Genomic DNA, 19,038 nt, shown 5'->3' on the forward strand with positions numbered 1-19,038 from the left:
GGATTTGTGCAACACGGCGGTGCTGGCGCAGTGGCCGCTGGTGGGAGAGAGAAAAGGAACTGGAAAGGAAGCCGATGGATGCGAAAGAAAGAAGCGGAATGAAGCTGCGATCAGACTCCGAGAGCAACACAGGAGCTTTAAGAGCTTTGAGGCCCCTGACACACTTGTTTGGCAGGCAGCAAGATAGAGTCCGTAATCCGTGCCCCTGCTCGCACGCCGCGGCCGTTTCAGCGAATGTCTGGGTGGGGTGGGAGGCGGGAGGGCGCTCGTCAGACCCCGCGTTCTCGCTGTTGTACCTGGAAGCGCCTTGCTTCTTTTGATCATTTTCTATTTCATGTCCTGTTTAGCACTGCCACATTTATGCTTATGCCTGTGATCTTTTGAAGATTTAAGCTCACGAATCTCTGTAAAGGTCAAAGAAACCTCATTTAAAGTTATCTCCAAAAGGTGAGTGAGTCTCTTTTCTTTTTCACTTGATAATAGTGTGTTTTTAAAAATAAGACAAGGTGTCTTTGATTTCCTAACTTTGAGAATCCACGTCAAATACATTTTCACGTGTGCACGTGTATTAATATATGTCAGACTGTGTGACTATGACGTGTTTCTTCTTTGTGGATCTGGAGGTGTGCCTTCATGCACGTGCGTGTGTGTGTATACATACGTGTATACTATGAACTCTTCTTATGAAGTAATGATATTGGCTTTTGTAACATGAACGATGGAATGACAAAAGGAGTGAACGGCTAGGGAGCGACCTTGCTGCCTGGGGGGCATTAGCGATGTCTGCAGACCTCCGTGGCTGCAGGTGGGGTGCTACTGGCATCTGGAACGCAGCAGCCAGGGCTGCTTCCAAATGCCCTGCAGGGCACAGGAGGCCCCCGCCGCAAGGAGGCGTTCGTCCCAAAGTGTCGACAGTGCCGAGGCTGAGAGACTCAGTTCTACAGGTAGAGACAGGAGTATTACTGGACAAATGCTTGCTGGGCACCTATGATAGGCAAGACTACTTTAACCGTGGGTCCAGAATGAGCACCGTTCAAACATCGTTAGTACGTGTTCCCTTTATTTAGTAAGGGCGTGTGTCAGGCAGGGTCCCAGCTGGAAGCACTGGGTGGGCAAACGGAAGAACTACGTAGAAAGGAATGGACGGGGGAGCACAGGGAGCTAAGGGAGAGCATTGGCTAGTAGCAGCCAAGGCGTCATACCTGCCTACAGAGCTCAGGCGTGCAGAGGACCCTGGGGCCTGGAAGGGGATGGAGTCTCCGAGTACAACCACCTTGAGGGGAGTGACCTTCAGTGACCTCTAACCACCTTGACTGAGGTGACCGCCAAGGGAAAGAACTCGGGGACCAAATATCCCGACTCCCTCCCACCTGCTGAAAGGGCCCCCCCGCGGGCCTAGGGAAGCTGGAGAGCACGCAGCTCAGCAGGATGGAGAGGGGTGGGAGGTGGAGGGGGCGCCAGCGGGGCGTGAAGGCAAACTGAAGGGGCCCGGGCAATGAGGAGTTACTTTACCAGCGACTCTCACTGAAAGCAGCCATTGGTAAAAGCCCGAAGGGAGGCCCAAGTCAGGGGCTCTTAGCTTTTGGAGGCGAGAGGGACTCTCAAGGAAGGCTCAGCGAAGGATGCGGCATTTGAAAGACAGCCTTGGGGAGTGAAGAGAGTAACCAACACGTCAGCCTTTTCCCACTTTGAAAGGTCACCTTCTTCTCATACACGCAGGGAGGGAGGAGGGCTCGGTCCGCAGGCCTCCCCGCCTCCCCATCCTGCCCCCCTTCCCGCAGTGCCCAGCTCCACTCCTGCTCTTGGACATTTTCCTGGAAGGCACTTCCCATCGGGGATGCTTCCCCCTGGGCTCAGCCACTCACCGAAGTGAACTGGGCAGGCCCTGTCCGCCTTCGTTAGTCTGTTCCTTTGTCCTTCCTAACACCGCTCTTTTACATACATAGAATGTATATGTGTGTGTGCGGTATACGTTCATATATATATAGTGCGTGTATATATATCTCAGCCGTTATGTAGGATTACAGCAACCAAAGGACATTTATGTAATAGAGGAGAACAGATATTTAAAACCTTAATATGATTTTCACACTAGTACAAGGGAAAAAAGCTCACAAAGTCAAACTCACACAGGGGACGCCCTTGTGGGCACCCCCAGCTCCCAGCGGTGCCCCCCGGTCTGGGGGTCTGGCCTCACTGTGAGCGCCCTTCTTCTCCTCTCCGTCCCGGGACTCTCTCCTGATGTTTCAGGAGGCCTGTCTGTCTCCCTGTGGAGACTGATCTCTACGGAGCAGCCACCTCCCTCTGTGCCGACAGGACACTCGCCCGGCGCTGAGTGGTTCCGTTTAAGACAACATCCCCGGAGAATCACGGCGGCCTCTGGCGCAAGTCCAGGCTGTGATGCCACCGCTCCCATCCCAGCCCCCAGGGGACTGAGTGCCTTAGTGAGCTGCAGACCAACCTCCTTGTTCTGTCCATAGCTCATTGGGAAGCCGTGGGGTTTCTTTCCAATTCTGCCTCCCCCATGCACACATACACACTTCCCAAGGATAAATATTAATTATCAGTGATATTACAGTCTAAACCCATTAGGTGGAAGAGAAGTATGTTCCTCCCATCCCCACAGCTTTCAAAGCCTCCTCTCTACGTGTAATTAACACCTTATATAATTTACTTTTGAGCAGTGTAGGTGCCCCCACCCTTTCACAATGTGACCCCCTAGGGCCTGTTGGAAATAAGAAACGGGCCCATTTTCCAGCTTTACGCCTCTTAAGAACGGCTCTCGTGACTACACAAGGACCTAACAGGGGGTCGTAATTACTTCCTGAGAGAGCTAGATTAAATTTCTAGCCAAGGGCGTTCTCTTCCCTAGACTCTGAAGGGAGAGAAAAAAGGGTAGTTTTTTGAGTAACAGAAGATTTTATGTTGAGAGACAGGAGTTGGAGCATGAGGACTGATATTCCAGGTGCAGAGAACAATGAGGGCTTAAGAACAGCGGCTGGAAATATGGGGCATAAACTACTGCATTAAATTAACATTGTTTAAAAATGTGAAAGTAATTAATTATGGGTGTGTGTGTGTGTATATATATATATATATATATATTATATATATATATATATAAAGCAGGTACGAAATTACAGGTGATGTTTAATTATTTCCTTTAAGGATCGATTTTGTGTTTTTAAAAATTGTATGTAGCTGATTTAGAGAAGGATATTAACTCACCGGAATAGAAACACAAAATCAATTTGTTTTTCCAGTTTCTGCTATTACTCAGGTTGCAGCCGACTCCTTTTCCCCCTTCACTCGATGGTGGCTTCCCTTCACGACATCCCAGGTGAATTCCATAACTTTTCGGCCCCTTTGGGTGATTCTATCAGTCTGGTTTCCTTTTTCAGACTCGATATTGTTTCTTTTAAAATCGGTAATTTCAGCAATCATTCCAAAGTCCTCCTCGCCCACCCCCAGCTCTTCCCCCCACTACCGCGGGGCCAGCCTCGAAGCTAGGGGCGTGGAACAGAGAGGGCGGTCCACACCAAGCTGATGCTGGGGCCCCGGGGAGGGAGAGGGCTGCCCAGCGGGAAAGCTGGCTGCTGTCTCCCCTCTAACACTGGGTAGCCAGTAGCCACTGAGTCTCCCTGTGTGTCACGTTTCCAGAAGAATGTTGGTGATTTCACGGAGATCTGTCAGTGTTTCAGAGACCCCTAGGTGGCCCTGCCCTTGCCCGTTACCCTGGATTCATCTCCCAGTTGCGATGTCTTCCTCCTCCTCTTCCCAGGACCCACTCCAGGCTGTCTACCGTCCCATCTCGTTTATGGGTCCCCCACACCACGCGAGCAGCCCCGTAGGCTGAAGTAGCTTCAAGCTGTCTAGAGTTTTCTACTTCCTGCCTGCTCGGGAAACATACATCTTCACCACATGGCTCCCCCACTGACACACCCTGTCTCAGTCATCTCCTCTGTCCTCCATCACCTCTGGCGCTAGGCTTCTTCTGGTCACCTTTGGGACAAGATGATCTCCAGTCCCCAACTGAGTGGAGGGAGAGAGGGTTCAGGCACTTTCCTTGATTCTCTTGGTTACGACGGATGCTCTTGGTTGCTCTCTCTCTCGGGTTTGAAAAGGCAAGAGCTACTTTTCACAAGCATGACACTCCTTGAAAATGCCACCTGCCCTCCCCCTCGCCTTCCTTTTATGTTACAGTTGTGTGTGAGGAGTGGGTGGGTGGTACTATCTTTACTGAAAGGCATCATTCCACATGCCCTGAAGGAAGGGGGCTGACTGCACAGTTGGCGATCCTCTCAGCTGAGAAGGTGGGCTACTCAGCAACACTTGTTTTCAGTCTGGAGCCAAGGAGCCAATTCCGATATTTGGCCACTGACAACATGGTGTTACTCTTATGACCATCCTTCAAAGATATGTGAACCCCCTTCCCAGGATGTCAAAACTGATGATGCTGACACAGGAGGGAAGGGGGCAGGGCACAACCATTAAAAGAATGACACAGAAATTGGGGATGGAACATAAACGTGTTAGAACCAACTTGGCCCAAGATGGCAGGAGACTTGACGTCCCGTAGACCTTGAGCCTCATTACATGCTCATTGTAATATATCAGCTGCTAAATGACACACCCACAGGCACACAGGTCCCATGCTGAACATAAAAGGCCAAAAAGTGGGTGGGGGCCCCATTCCTGGAAAACCCTGCCCTTTCCCCAAAATAGTTGGAATAACCCTCCCACTCATTAGCATATGAAATTGCCCAGCCCATAAAAACTAACAACCCTGCACCCTGGAGCTGCCTCTCCTGCCGCCTGAGACAGCCCACGCTCTGTCTGTGGAGTGTTGTCTCTCCCTGAATACATCCACTCTCACTCCACTATGGCCCGCTTTTGAAGTCTTCCCTTGGTGAGACAAGAACCTATTCTCCGGCAACAATGCTGCACATTCACCGGGAAGGTATGAAAAGGTTTATGACTTACAGAATTGAGGTCTCTGGGGAGAGAGCAGGGCAAGCCTCTCAAGTAGGTGGAAGATAACTTGAGAGGTGGAGGAAGGGAGCCCGGCCTGGGCTTCTAGGGCAGATAAGGAAAGGGGCCAGGGTGAGAGCTCCCAGGAAGATGCAGGCACTAGCAGGGTTTCACTCTCCTGCTGGTGCCAAGGAGCTTTCTTATCAGTCTCCACAGAGGTGCAATACAAGGGGTGGAGGGTGGGGTGAGGCTTAAAAGTAGTCAGTCAAACATGAAAAACAGGGGGCCAGATTCCTTATCAAAGTTACACAGACATCAGAGAAAACTCAGAGGATGCTGTTCTTTGAAGTGGTCACTGGAAAGCTGGGTCTGGTCCTCCAAGGAGCAGAAACCAAGACGGGATGAACTGGGCAAGGGTTTTTAGGAAAAATGCCTGTGTGTGGCAGGGGGAATAGGGAGCAGGCCAGACAAGCTGGGAGTGAGGTCATCAGATTGTGACACAAATCTGACAGTGAGTGAAGGACAGGGAAAGGCAGAGTTTGATGGAAATACCTTAAACTGCCACGTAGTCTATCAAAGGTTCAGTAAAATCCGGGGATGTTTTTGTGCTGAAGTTGGCCATCACAGGGGGCCCCGCCAGGCAGGCAGGGGTCTGCCTTGTGTTCCCGCTGCACACGGGTCTGGGCTGGGAGCAGCCTGTGGGCAGCCTGGCCTCCTTGTGCACAAGTGGTTTCCCCAGCTCTGCAGCTGGGCCCCTGTCTGCGTCCCTCCTACGGTGGGAGGGCTGTGACGCAGAGTCTCATGGTTACCCCACACCGAAACCTAGTCCAGTGACTGCTTCATTGCTAAAAACATCTTGGAGTTCCTTCTCAGGGAAACATCATTCCCGGAGAGTACAGAAGCGACAAAAGGGCAGAAGAGTTTGATCGCTTTTAAAAAGACCCTTTCCTCTTGACCAAAACCAACATCAGCCTGCTAGCGTATCCAGCTTAGTACTTGTCTGTGTGGACTTGGCTACTGCACATACACACACACACACATACACACGCTGCTAAGTGACAGAAGTCATTACTAATGATGTCCCAAGGAATGTGCCACAAGGCAATTAAAAGGAACAATTCCAGAAACATTTTAAACCATGGGAACATCAAAAGAATGATTATACAGCCTGCCAACGTGACGTCACTGAAGTGAACCATTCTCAGTCTAGATCGGATTTCAGGGATAATGGTGAAAATTAAAAATAGCCCTGCTTCATTCCTTCATTCCCTCTCTGCGTGTGCACAGGCAGAGGGGTATGTGCGTGTGAGAATTCTTCACCGTGAAGCTGAGGAAGGGGCCGCTTCCAAAGCTCTGTGCTTAACTTTGTATCTGTGCTTTTGCGTTCTTTTTTTTTCAAAGGGAGATCCCCGAATTTCATAACTTGTAGGACCCGCACTGCCCTCATCCCCCCTCCACGCCCAGCGGTGTGCACTTGAGGAGGCACATCCCGGTGTGTCTGTGTGTATCTCGAGGGCTTCCTTCCCCCCACCCCCGCACGTGTTGTGTACATGTGGCTCTCCGTGTGGGGTAACACTCTCCTTTACGCGTGTTTTTAAAAGTCTTTGGATTGCTTAACAAAAAGAAGTTAAAGGGTAAAAGAGGAAAAAACCTGGTTGGACAAATCTCTGAAACAAAGTGAGGGACGAGAGGAGGGACACTTTTCTTTCCCTCCCAGGGGCTCAAGCTTCAGGTTTCCAGGGCAGCCAGCTTTGGGAAAAGGATGTCTCTCTTCAGACCACTAGAGGGCATCAGCGTGCAGACAATTGTCAGACTGGGGCCGGGTGCCGAGCTCCGGGGAGTCAGAGGGAAGGGGACTCTCACATTCCTGTGACCACCAAGTCCCTTTTCCTTTTCAAAATGCCTCTTCCTCCTCTTGGGGCGTTTCTTTCTGGTTCTGAATCATTCTAGTATTTCCTCCCCATCTTCCCCTCTAATAAGGACACACACACCCCTCCTCCAGATCCTCTGTGGTCGTGACTGTCATCTCTGTAAACGAAGGTTAAAGGACCCTCAGAAGCATAGACCCGGGAGACATATGGGCCCTGGAAAGGACCCTGAACTTTTTATCAGGAGACCTGGACTCAAGCCCCAGATCTATTATTGGCTGTGTGATCATGAGAAAATCACTTTACCTCTCTGAACCTCCAGGTGCTTATCTGCAAAATGGAAGGGAGAGTCCTCTAAAGTTCACTGTGTCTGTAGGGAAGAGACTGGAACTAGCTAAGCAAATCCTCCTTTGAAGGCAAAGGCCTCATTCTTTCCTGACATCCCTAAAAGCTCTCCTTCTAAAATTCTAAAACCAGTTTCCTTAATATTGTTTGTCAACTTCTGATGAATACAATTCCAAATCAAGGACTTTGGGTTTCCAGGTCCAAATGTTAGGAACTTGGAAGTCATGCCTCCCATCCACACAACAGGAGCAAAGATGAACAGACTGAAAGTCAACAGCGCTTCTTAGATTCATCAGAATACTGACATCATAGGGCAAACCTTGGCCCCCAAAATGGAAGAGACAGACAGGTAGACAGAAGATCGCACTCCACTGGAGTTGAAGGTCAGGAGAAAACTCTGCAGGAACCAGTACCGGGTTCCTTTAATCTAATGTATCACATCAAACTTGCAACAACAACAACAAAATGACAAGGCATATTAAAAGGCAAAAAACAGAACAAAACAAAACAAAACAAAAATCCCACAGATTGAGGAGCCAGGGCAAACATCAGAACCAAATTCAAATACGGCAGAGATGCTGGAATTGGCAGACTGGGACTTTAAAACTACTATGATTAGCATTCTAAAGGCGCTAATGGAAAAAGTAGACAACATGCAAGAACAGATTGGCAGACTGGTCGTGTAAGCAGTGAGATGGAAACTCTAAGAATCAAAAGTGAAGGCTAGAGATCAAAACACCATAACGGAAATGAAGACTGCCTTTGACGGACTCCTCGGCAAACTGGACTCAGCCAAGGAAAGAATCAAGGAGCTTGAGGACATCGATAGAAACTTCAAAAACTGCAATTCAAAGAGGAAAAAGAAAGAAAAAGATAGAACAAAACACCCAAGGACCATAGGACAATAACGAGTATTGGGAATACCAAATTCAAGGCTTCCTCTCTCCTGTGCTCATGTGCTGCTCAGCTGCCGCGTCCATGACCACATCGCTCTACCCTGCAAAACCCGGCTGAGCTAGGAAGCCACGTTTCTGCTTGTAACTCCTAACACTGCCATACCTTATTAAACTGTCTCTGTTTAAAAGATGGAAGACTTCACAACGGGTGGGTGAGGATTTGAGGCAGGGAGAAGGGGGCTTACCTAGTTTCTCTGTAACCTCGTTGGCCTCAGGAAGTTGGGCTTGAAGTGACTTCTACCTTCTCCCAACTTCTTCTGCCTGAATCTCCTGCACCTCAAAAGACGGCTCATCCAAGCCATTGGGCTGTGACCAGTGAGACCTCAGAACTGGTATTTCTTCATGGTATAAACTGGAAAGTCTTATTTCACTTCCAATGGAGCTTTGCCTGGAGCTGGAGAGAAAAGTGGACCAGAGTTTGGAGCAGCACATGGAGCGGTAACCTCCCTGCTGTCCCTCCAAGGTCACGGTCTCGAGGTCTCCTGACTATACCCATTTGTCCTGTCCCATCACTTCCTCTTTATTTTAATCACCTTCATTATAAAGTATCCTCAAAGAAGGTCTGCCACCTTCTCTCCTCATTCCTCCCACCCCCACCCTGCATCCCATTTGCATCCTGCTTAGGATTCTTGGGTAGCATCCTTCTTGAGAGTGACATTCACGGCCATCTGTGACCAAGTGAGTGGATCTCTCACTGCACCATTCTGACCCTTTCCTTTCTCACTGGCCACCACGTTTATGCAACACTGAGCTGTTTAGTTACCACAACCCAAGGCATCTTCTTACTTCCTTTTCTCTATATGTATGCTGCTCCTTCTGCTGGAAAGATCTCTCCCCAGTCCTGGACTCAGTAATCAACATCATGCTCTAAGATTCAGCTCAAGTGTCGCCTCCTCCAGGAAGTCTTCCCTGAGAAGCCAGTCCAGGTTGCATGCCTCTCCTAGTTTCTCCTCCATGGCACTGGCATACATCTGCTACGCCACTTCCCTGGCCCACCACCGCTTCCTTAGTAGCTTTCAAGTGCCTAGAGGGCAAGAGCTGTGTCCCTTTCTCCAAACTTCTTGCCTAGTGCAGTATATGGAACAAGGTTTGTTATATGAATAAAAGTATGAATGAGTTGACAGAAGGTAACATCTCAAAAATAAGTTGTGAAAAACAGGTGACTGTGAATCATAAGAGAGAAGAGAAGAAGATAAAAAGCAGAAAAGTTCTATGTTCTATTTTAAACATAATAATTGGGATGGATTAATGTTTTGGTCCAGATTCAGACTACTAAGGAAATGCAGTTTAAGACATGCCCTTTGAAATGCACTTTTGAAAAACCTTAAAGATAAGAATCAGTTACGGCTTTAAACAGAATACGTCTCTCCAAATGCTAAATCCATTTATCACGCCAGAAAGCAAAGAAAGCATTAAACGGTGGAAAGCACAGAAAAAGATGACAGAAAAAAGATCAAACCTAGGAGTTGTATCAATAAAAGCAAATGGATCAAGCTTTCCTATTAAAAGACAAGACAGACGGGGTCAAAACCCCAAACCCGAGTATGTACTGTCTACAGTCTACACACCTAAAATAAAATGATCCAAACAGACTCAGGTAACAGCATGGGAGAAGACATGGCTGAAATATTAAAAAGGGGAAAATATGGAAAGTGGATGTTCCCATATTACTAGAAGACAAAAGACATTCTGTGAAACGGTTTTTGCTTTACTTTTTAATTAATTTAAAATTTTAATTAAAAAAAGTTAAACATGGGCACAGTGTACATTTTTTTTTTAATTCTAAAAGTATGTAACAAATATATCAGCTCGTTACCCCTCACTCCCATCCAATACTCTAAAGGCAACATTTTTCACCTTTTTTGGCTGTTTCTTGTATGTAGCTCCATTCTAAAATTAACGGATGTAAACCGACCTCACTTGGTCAATAATATTGACTTCTTATAATGCCAGCAAAGGGCTTTTTGACACCTATCTTACCCTGCTCTCATTCTTCTGATGGAGTCACAGCACAGTGTGGACGTCTGTCCACATCCAGGACTGTGTCCGTTAGGAACGTGCTTGGCTTGCCTGCAAGTAACAGAAAATACACCTAACTGGCTTTCAGGCAGTTGAGAGCTGATGTGATGGTTTTATGATGTTCTTAGGGGCCCAGGCTCTTTTTTTTTTTTTTTTTTCTTTCCTTCTGTTCTCCCATTTTTGGCTTGTGTTTTTTTTGTCCTCATGGTCACAAGGTAGCTGCTGCACCTCCAACGTTGTACCTATGCTTCAGGTAGGAGGAAAAAAGAAGGAAGAAGGGAAACCAGAGCGGAGAAGAAAAGGAAAAATTTCCTAGAAACCCTTAGCTCATGTCCCAGTAGCAGGCTCTGTGTCATACAACCAACTCCAGCTGCAAGGCGACCTAACATACAAGGATTTTTAGATAGGCACATTGCTGCCTGGACAAAATTGAGGTTTGGATATAAGGAAGAAAGGAGTGTAGACATCAGCAAGATAACCGACAGTGCCTGTCACAGGTGTTTTTATTACTGTCTCTGTGTAAACAGTGCTAACAGCTTAACCAGCAAATGAGCATTTTCTTTCTTGTGCATCTTTTTGTTTTGCCTGGAGTCAAAGCTTGTCTCATTACTTTTAATTGCTTATTTTTTTTTTCCTCTTGAACTTGTGGCTAACGTTTCCCATAAATATCAAAAGCTCTGTAAGATATTTTGAAATCCAGTGCCGTTCTGACTACTGATCTTTGTGCCCTGTTTCCCACCCCGCCTTCCATGTTTTTAGGCTATTCTCTTTATCCCAGTATTCTGCAATTTCACAATGGCATGAATTGACATATGTTATCACCTCTTGTGCTGAGCATCTGAGAGGAAGTGATCTGGGAGCCCCTATCCTTCAGTTCTGGAAAGGTTCATTGTGTTGTTCCTTTGGTAATATCTTCCCCTACACTTTCGTGACAAAATTAAGAATTGGATTCTTTGCTCTTATCTATTTCTTTATCATTTTGTTGCAATTTCTTGAAGACTCTTCAACTTTCCGAACTCTTTACTGAACTTTTCACTGTGGTTATCACATTTTCCATTTTCCAAAGACTGCTTCTAGTTCTCTGACTGCTGCCCTCTGTCCCCTTTATAAACAACATCCTATACTTGTTTCACAGATGCGCCGTATTTTATTATTTCTGAGGATGCTAATTACAATTTCTCTAAAATTTAAGAAATTAAACTTTAAAACTCCTTGTATTATTTTTAGTTCCTGCTGATTTTCTTTTTTTGTTTTTCTTTATTTTCTTCTTGTATCAGGAGTCTTCTTCAAGGTCTGGTGATTCTCTCCTGTTCATATTTAAGAGTGAAGCACTAAATAACTAATTAACATCGACATCAATGGAAACTATTGACTTCATTGTATGGTAAACAAGTGGCCACCTACCTTTTCCTTTGGGAACCAAATGTCCTAGGGAGTAGGTCTTTTCCCTGGCCATGCAGAAGGATTTAGTTTCTGCAGCCTAGATCCCAGAATTCTGAGGCTGGTAGAAGATGTTCTCATCATTCTATGAACAGACTTTTTACCTAATTCTCCTGTGTTCGGTTCTCCATCTCTCCTGGCCCTACTCTACCGTCAATGAGTCTGAGTTTAAAGGCTGTCAGTTTCAATTGTTAAAAAGTATTTGTCCCTTGCTTTATATTGGGGATAACTGCTGACTCTGTAGGATAGTGTGGATAGGGTAGAGGATGTTGGATCTAATTGCTTCTCATAAAACTTTCAAATAATCCTCCAGTTGTCAGCCCTACCTCAGCCCTGGCTTCTTAGGTATCTGCTTCCTCTAATTCCCAAGGCTTCCCGGCGCTCAGCCAGGCAGTGCCGCCTGCTTCTCATCGGCTTCCTGTCTGCTGTAAGTAGGATGGACCTTCTCTCATCACTAAGTTGTGCGTGGACCTTTCTCTCATTACTAACTTATTTAGCAGCCATCCATTCATGCTCCCTCTTCTCGTAAGCAGTATTGCTTAGGGTTGTAGAAGTCTTCTGGTTTCATCAAAGATGCAATTTAAGGTTTCAGTTTCTCTTGGTTGTTTGGAATGATTTTGAAAAGAAATGGAAACCAAACCACCTTGTGCCTATGATTTTAAAACTGGAAATCTCATTTTGTTTTGACAAAAGTTACAATTCACAGTGACTATGTCGCTAATACAAACTTTTGTCTGGGCAATAATGTTGCATCAGAATATATAAAAGCAAAATATTTGATATTCGTGCAGAAATGGACAGAATTAGAATGGCGGTGAGGAAGTTACCAAGTTTCTTTACATCGTTGACAGATCAACAGGCAAAATAGGGAGGATGAAGATCTGAATAATGTAACTGATTCGTTTGATTTAAAAGATACGTTTCAAACTCTGCACTTTCCAGAGAATCTAAGGAACAAAGTACAGACCTCAGCAGTGGATCCAAGACCATATGAGAATGTGTTTCATGATGAAGCTGGCATTTCAGATCAGTAAGTAAGGGGTAGATTATTCAACAAATGGTGTTGGGAAAACTGGCAAATGATCTGGAAATAAAGAGAAAGAGACTAATGATTTCTGTCTTTTAGTTATTGCTGCCAAGTCTTGGAAGGCAGTCTGAGTACAGGGGCTTTTCCCATTGAGTCCTCGTTCCCTGGTCTTTTTCATGCCACCACAGGGTACTTTCTAGGCACTCCAAAGAATGATCAGAATTAAGCCATTTGGCTTCATCTGGTGATTTAAATGGCTGCATTATTTTGAAAGCCAAAAGGCCTCTCCTACTTGGCCCCTCTCGGTTCACTGCCCTGCACGCACTTGATATCAAGGAACTGCACACTGCATTCTTCCACCAAGGGAGCTCGGAGGGGGGCAGCATACGGGCTGAGAAGGTCGGGAGCCCCCCGTGACTGAGCAAGGCCGCTTTCTATCGTCAAGCCCTCACAGCGCCGTCTAATGCAGTCCGAGGACTCTGGTGGGGCTCCTCCAGCAGTCCCACTGCCTTCTGAATGCTCCCAGCTCTGAAAGGGCCTGCCAGGGACTCTGCCTGCTTTCTGCACGCCCTCTCTTCCCATCCAGGAGGGATGTTCACAGTCTTTATCAACGGTTAGGACATTGTGTCATTGCCACCGACCAATCGGAATGATGCAGTACCAGTCAGTCTAGAAACCAGCTGGCCCCGTGCCTAGCAGGTGGACATCAGCTCCTCTGCTGGAGACAGTCCTACAGTTCTGCCAAAAGCGTCTCCCCAAACTTCTTTTTGTTGGAGGCGCTATATTCTTTTTTAACTTTTACCTCCTCCTTTATCCCTTTGAACATATCCTGTGGTCGTCCTTTCCTTCTCTGACATGTTGTCTTCCTGGCAATAATTTTCCTGGTTGGATTTACTATGAAAGTCCCTTGAGTAGCACATTTCTGGAGTGGGGGTGAGGGGCCACAGAGGCACCCACTGGCAGACTAGACCGAGGTGGGGCCAAGCACGCCTTCAATGGCTTTCCGCATTTGGGGAGCGGCTCTCCCTTGCTTTTCATAAGGCAGAGCTCTCTGTGAACAAACAGGGCTTTCTCTCTTCCCAGCTACTGTAAATCCTCTCTCCCTTTGATTATACCATCATCTCTTTAGGCTGAGGACGCATCCAGATGTTCTGTGTCATGATGGCCAAAGACCAAAGAGGGTGACAGTGGAGGACCCCACAGGAGATGTAGAGCCAAGCCCGGACGTGGCCAGTATTCTCTCTGCCCACACGTCACTGGCCAGAACAACATAGCACGTCCTCTTCCCACCTGTCAGGAAGGCTGGGAAATGTAATTCAACTTAGTGACAGAAGGAAGCAGTGGGTTTGTGACCATCTATCTCACCAGTCTCTGCCTCACTATTACCTCCATCCTGCAGGGGGTGGTGCACATTCTAAATTGGAGACCCATCTGTGATATTTCCTCTTTCTTTTTTATGCAAAAGAGCATTTTCACTGGGACAGCCATGTTTTTCTTTTAGGGTGGTTGTCCTTAAACCTTGATAAATCCTTGGAATTGCCGGGAGAGGCTTGTTAAAAATATAGATTCCTGGGGCCACCTCCAGGAATTCCCTTTGTACATAAAAGTCTGGAAATACGGCAGTCGGAAGGTTACAAACATTTTCCGAGGTTGCGCTGGCCGCAACGTGAATGACGGTGGTCTTTGGATTCTGTGTGATTTTCTTTCTCTTTGTGTGTACTTTCTAAGTTGTCTGACATGAGCACGTGTTACCTGTAGAAGCAGGAAGAGCATGGGCTGATCTGTTCAAGGTAACAGACGGAAGGTACAACCGTTCTCGCCAATCATGCCCGCTTCTCAGTCTCCTCATCAGGTCTCCCAGTCGCAGTTAGTACGCAGTACTCTCAAAAAAAAAATCTTTAAAAAAAGTAGCAGCTTTACTGAGGTATGATTTGCACACCACAGAATACACCCACTGTAAGTGAGAAAGTCAACTTTGGTAAATGTATAGAGTTGTGGGACCATCACATCCATAATTCAGATGTCCAACAGCTCCGTCACCCGAGGAACTTCCTGCCTGCCCACCTCGGCCCAGGCAGTCGTCCATCTTCAGGCTACACAGCTTTGCCTTCTCTGGGTTTCATATAAATGGAATCATGCAATAGTCTGACATCTTTCAGGTTCAACCATGTTGTAACCTGCATCCACAGTTTGTCCCTCTTAATTGCCAAATAGCATTCCAGTGTATGAATATATGATACTGCGTTTCTCCACGCACCAGCTGACGGACATTTGGATTGCTCCTACTTTGGGCTTTTAGGAATAATGCGCCTACAAACCCAGGCCTGTGATATCCTCTTTTTGGTGGCCCAGCTGCTCTTCCCCTGTCTTGTCCGCGAGGTCAGTTCTCCACGCACAGAAGCCAGAGCCATCCTCCGGGAACATCAGCCAACCACGTCCCTCCTTGCTCTCAGTCCTCCAGTGGCTTCCCTTGACCCAACAGCATCCGAAATCCTTACCACGGCCCTCCAGGCTGACGGGACCTCAGCTCCAGCTGTGTCTCTGGTCTTGTTTGTCACTGTTCCTGCTCGTGGCCTGTGGCCACGCTGGCCTCCTTGTCCTTCCCTGAACATCTCAAGGCCTTGGCCCCCGCTGTTCCTTTTCCCAGCACGCTACTTCCCTGAATATTTGTATGGCCTCCTCCATCAGTGCAGTCGGGTCTTTGAACCCACTTCATTTCCTGCAAGAGGCTCTTCCTGATTATTCCTTATAAACAGTCTCTCTGGCCCTCCTTACTTCGTACTTACTTACTTACCACTTACTTACCATCATTTCACTTCTGCTCTATTTTCCATCCCATCTCTCATCATTAACTGACCCAACATCGTATAATTATTTGTCTGTTTTCTCCCAGTCCTGCCCTATGACAGCACAGACTCATCTTTTTTTGTCTTTTGTAGTTCTTTTCAAAAAAGATTTCGTCTTGTTTACTTTTCTGCTCCCTGGCACGTAGAACAGTACGTGGCCCCTGAAGGTTTTATACTAACTTAAAAAAAAAAAAACACTAAATTTTTGAGGCTCCCAAATGATTTATTCTACGAATCAGTAGTCCTTATTATATATGAATACAAGAGTTCCCTCTTTACTTGCTGGTTACATAGTCAATAATAATCAAATAAAATGTCAGTCTGAACCCTGTGTCCTGTTCTAATCTCCTTTCTCTGTTGATATTTGAAAAGCTCTCTGAACGCATCTCTTCGCTCCGGCCTTCCCACTCGAAGGCATCGACAGGACAGCCCTGGTCTCCAAGCCTCTGCCGCGATCTGCTCTCAGGCAGTGCACCTGCGCCCTGCAGCGAGGGGGAGAAATCCCAGGAGTGCTGCTAAATCAGGAGATGAGCGTCATTACTCTGCATCCGCGCTGAAGCCTAGGCATGACTTACGAGACTCCTTTTAGGATGATTAAAAGAAAGAAAGAAGCTAATGAGAAGACCACACACTTCATTTGCAGCAAACATTTCAGGCAGCTTTCTTCCAAGATGTTTATACAAGAAACCCAGGGGAATGAAATGGGGTCTCTCCATCGTGATACCCAAGTCAGAAAGTTCAAGAGGCCGTATATTCTTTGGGAAGGAGGCGGGATGGCCAGTAGGGTTGAAACATAGAAATAAATGGTGTGTGGTGGTGGGTATGTGTGTGGTGAGGGGAGAGCTGACTCAGGAAATGCTGAGTGAGAATGAGGGTGGGTGGTGGCCCAGTGCTAGGGCAGCTGCTAGAATCTTCAATGGTCAACTATTGACAGGTTTTAAGCAAGGACGTGCTTTAATGAAACGTGCATTTTGGGAAGATCTCTCCAGTTGCAGCTTGGAGAAGGAGACAGAGGACCACACCAGAGACATCAAAACCAGCGACAAGGCCACGGTAGTAGTTCAGGAGGGACATAAAGGTAGCAATAAGGACAGAAAGAGACCTATTAAAGTGGCAGGAATGAGTTCATGTCCTGGGATTTGAACGACATTCTAAAGGATTCTAGCTTCCCAATAGGAGCACCTTGTCCTCCCTGGGAGAGATACACAGAAGATGGGGAATTGTGGCTTTAGATTTTTAGTTAGCCCTGCAAACCTGAAGAACTGTCTCAGGGCACTGAGGTCTACTCTCTGCAGATAAAATGAGTTTCTCCTTTTCCGCAGGTTCCAACGGTGTGGACATGCCTGGGTGGCCCCATCAGGACCATGACTTCTTAACATGACCTCTTACTCTGAGTTTTCCAAACCTACTCAGAGTAAACCCTGCTCTCACCACCTTCCTCAACCGTAGTGACGAGCCCCTTCAGCCAGGGACAGAGACACGCCAGGAGAATCCTCCATGACCCTGACAGGCAGGGCAGGGGACCCACCGGAAGTGACCAAAAGTTAGATGCAGACAGGTCACACGTGATACCAGAAGCCTGGCTGCAAACCTCGGGCAGCCTCTCCTCCGGAAGCACCACCCAGGCCCATCTTCTCCAGGGTCAGACCCGGGACCTTGCATGGATCTCCTTCTGGGCTGTGATTTCCTGCCTAGCACGTGCCTGCTGGAATAATCTGTCCTAAACCCACACAGTGACAGTTACTGAATTTTTTTCCTCTTTTGGAAGCAGAGCTTCATACCAGACAGCAGCTCCATGTGATGACTCTCCATCTGCCTGCTCCTCTCCACCGATTTCCAGCAGATTCCTTCTCCATCTTCCCCTGCCCTGCTCTGTGTCCCACGTCGCCCCAGGATCTCCTTCCATATGGTTTCTGTTGGGGTTCAATGGATGGGAAATAGGGGCAGGAGACTGAAAAATGGAGGAAAGAGAGGTCAGGATATGGCCTCCCGTCTTCCTCCCATCTTAGGCACTTAGTCTTTGACTTGCCCCCATGACCAGAGCTCCCTCCAGGGGGCCCCTCCTCTGCTGTTCCAACTCCCAGGGACTCTGCAAACATCATTCCTCCAAAAAGATATCTCTTGTTAATAGGGTGACTTTTAAAAAGTCTCTGGGTAACCTAAGGATGGAGGCTGGTTGTCAAGGTAACGAAACGTGTGATTAGAGGGTAGGAACTTTCAGTCCCACCCCTAGAGGGGCTGATGATTAAGTTCGATCAACAATAGTCGATGATTTAATCAATAATTCCTACGTAATGGAACCTTCATGAAAACCCCAAAAGGACAGGGTTCAGAGAGCTTCCAGGTCAGTGAAAACACGGAGACTTGGGGAGAATGGTGCACCCAGAGGGGGCGTGGAGGCCCTGAGCCCGTTCCCCACACCGTGTTCTATGTGTCTCTTCCACCTGGCTCTTCCTAAGTTACATCTTTTTGTAATAAACCATCAATCTAGTGAGTAAAATGTTTCTCAGTTCTGTGAGCTGCTCTTGGCCGGTTACACTAACCGGAGGAAGGGCCTTTGGAAGCTCCAGCCTAGAGCTGAGTAGTCATAAGCTGAAGTGACAACCTGGACTTGTGAATGGCATCTAAAACTGGGATTAGAGGGTGGGGGGCAGTCTTGTAGGACTGAACTGTGGGACCTGGTGCTTTCTCCAGGTAGACAGTGGCAAAATTGAGTTGAACGGTAGGACACACAACTGGTGGTGCTGGAAAATTGTTTGCGCTGTAGGCTCTCCCTCACCCCCAGCACACACGGGTGACCAGAATCTTCACCAGCCTTGAGGGCTGCCTCAGGTGTTGTTTCCAGGAATCTGATGATGCCACTTACAACTTGCAAGATCCACGGTTAACAGGAAGATCTGCTGAGACAAAGGAAGAAAAAGGTGGTCTTAATGATTTGTGAAGTTATGCAAAATGTGGATTAGCATCACTGCTTAACTCTACTAACCAAGTATGTTAAGTATGTTTTGAAGACAGACTTCTATATGGCAGCTTCCTGAATATGAGATGTGCAGGTGGTCTAATTTTGCAAAGGCACGCAGCATGAAAAACACATTTAAAAAATAAGGAGACAAGATTGTGTGGGATACTTACAGATACTTTAGCGTTTCTGTAAAGTTTTATTTTTAAAACATCCAAAGCAAATGGCAAAATGTTAACATTTGTCAAACAGCAGCAGCGAATACATGGATAGGTGTTATATTATTTTCTGCACTCCTCTCTGGGTTTGAAATATTCTATAATAAATGATTTTTAAAGATAAAAAAAAAATGTGCCCTATGGAGTTGGTCTTGGCAGCTGAAATCAGCAGGATCAGGTAATGACCACAGATGGAGACCACCTCCTCCCTCCTATTCAGAGTTTTAAATCTTTATTGTACCAGCTGTCAGAAAATGAACCATGGAACTTTCTTTGCAAAGAATTAGTATAAATTGGCAAGCCTTATCTTTGTCAGCCCTGGGGGGCGCTTGGTGGGTATGACACAGTTTGTCTTGTTTGGGTCTGCTCCAATTTAATTCTTTACAAGT

At 47.0% G+C, this 19,038-nt stretch overlaps 1 protein-coding gene across 16 annotated transcripts in view; it reads right to left on the reverse strand.

Annotated features, from left to right (window-relative positions):
• Window positions 1–19,038, reverse strand: part of ADPRM (ADP-ribose/CDP-alcohol diphosphatase, manganese dependent) — a 324,587-nt gene that overhangs the window by 34,099 nt on the left and 271,450 nt on the right. For 7 of the 16 annotated variants that reach the window (XM_074342171.1, XM_074342169.1, XM_074342165.1 and 4 more), the window contains 2 exons: window positions 12,567–18,369; window positions 8,326–8,534 (listed from right to left, as the gene is read on the reverse strand). The gene's annotated coding sequence lies outside the window, so the exon portion shown is untranslated. Of the gene's footprint in view, window positions 1–8,325; window positions 8,535–12,566; window positions 18,373–19,038 lie in introns of all 16 variants that reach the window. The other 9 variants (XM_074342168.1, XM_074342158.1, XM_074342161.1 and 6 more) reach the window with 7 other exon arrangements.

This window comes from Camelus bactrianus, chromosome 16 (genome assembly GCF_048773025.1).
Source record: "Camelus bactrianus isolate YW-2024 breed Bactrian camel chromosome 16, ASM4877302v1, whole genome shotgun sequence".
NCBI lineage: Eukaryota > Metazoa > Chordata > Mammalia > Artiodactyla > Camelidae > Camelus > Camelus bactrianus.